The sequence below is a fragment of the Rhipicephalus microplus genome, unplaced genomic scaffold (genome assembly GCF_043290135.1).
Source record: "Rhipicephalus microplus isolate Deutch F79 unplaced genomic scaffold, USDA_Rmic scaffold_232, whole genome shotgun sequence".
NCBI classification, from domain to species: domain Eukaryota; kingdom Metazoa; phylum Arthropoda; class Arachnida; order Ixodida; family Ixodidae; genus Rhipicephalus; species Rhipicephalus microplus.
Window position 1 is genome coordinate 31,021 of NW_027464803.1, and position 1,480 is coordinate 32,500.

The following is a 1,480-nucleotide window of genomic DNA, read 5'->3' on the forward strand; positions in this document are numbered from 1 at the left end:
TGGAACAAAAAGCGGGGGTCCCCCTTTTTATGCGGAGGAGACCGACCCGCCTGCCGTGGTGAACAGCGACGCCACGGTAAAAACGGGAGAGGCTTGTCGATGGGACCGTGCATCCCGCGCTCCACGGAGGCCGGGAGGCGGCCGCCCGAGGAAATGTGTAGCCGTCGAGGCCCGCATCTGCGTGCACTCTTATCCAAATGGGTGTACCGCAGGCATTTTCTGGTTAGGCGGGCCAATGAGAGCGAGCACACAACGATACCTACGGGTCCGGCTTGGAGAACCGGCTTCGACGCCTCCCGAGTATTTATAGAGGGGTGGACCACGAAAGCACTCGCAAGTAGCGAAAGCGAAACGCCGTCCGAAACACACCGTTTGCTCGATTTGCGGCAGCCGAAAAAGGCGCGGCAGAGTTTTGGAGTCCAAGCGTGCGCTGAAAAGCGCCCTTCTTGGCCACTGTTTGGCCGAGTGCCAGAAACGTTTGGTTTTGACTGTACGGAATTGAACAAACACTTTTTCACGACTCTAAGCGGTGGATCACTCGGTTCTCGGGTCGATGAAGAACGCAGCCAGCTGCGAGACTTGGTGTGAATTGCAGGACACACTGAGCACTGATTCTTTGAACGCACATTGCGGCCTTGGGTCTTCCCTTGGCTTCGTCTGTCTGAGGGTCGGATCACATATCAAGAGAGCCTTCGGCGCACAAGGGAACGTGAGCCGTCGACTCGTTTTGACCGCGTCGGCAACACGGACAGCACGCTGAACACCTCACAGCGAGCGCCAACAGCGGCCACTCAAGGGCGAGACGGTGGCGACCGTCGTGCCAGAGCCCAACCGAAACGGGGGCGACCGACTGCATTGAGGATGTGGCACCTCGTTGAGACCGCTGCAGGACTTCGAGTCGGAAGGAAGCCTGCAGGGAAAGTGCGGTCGAGGTTGCGTACTCCTCTCTGCGACCGGGCGCGCAAGAGCTGCGAGAGCCACGGACGCGCAACTTTAACGCACGGTAAACACGAGGAGCGAAAGCCGGCCAGCAAAGCTTCTCCAGCCGTGCGCAAAGTGCGCGAGATCGCAGCCTTGCGTTGCGCTTGTTGCCCTCGAAGTAAGCAGGGTGTCCCGTAGACCGGGCGCTCGAACACGCTGCGGGGCCGTGCCTCCTCCAGGCTTTGCCGCGCGAACAGGGAACGTTCGCGCGCAAAGCGCAGGGAGGTGAGGAGGCTGCGCCCGACGTTTGCGGTTCGCTGCGTACGCGGTTGATGCGGAGAGCACGGCGCGACGACTTGCCGCGAAGCGGAAAAAGTCTCCCGCACGAGTTGGCGAAACGTTGGCGAAGCTTAAGGCGTTCTCGTCGTAGTCCGCCGTCGGTCTAAGTGCTTCGCAGTTCCCGTCCCGTTCAAAAAACTGGGCCACTCCAGTTGGGGCGGGGGCGACGCTACACGAGACGATGCCTCTCGCCAGGCTGCGTGGCTGCCCTTGCGGCGGC

General features: G+C 61.1%; 1 non-coding gene across 1 annotated transcript; it reads left to right on the forward strand.

The window, feature by feature from the left end:
* The first annotated feature begins 518 nt into the window (after positions 1-518).
* Positions 519-671, forward strand: LOC142792700 (5.8S ribosomal RNA). The gene has a single exon (XR_012891143.1). It is a non-coding gene; the product is annotated as a 5.8S ribosomal RNA (ribosomal RNA).
* Positions 672-1,480: the final 809 nt, after the last annotated feature.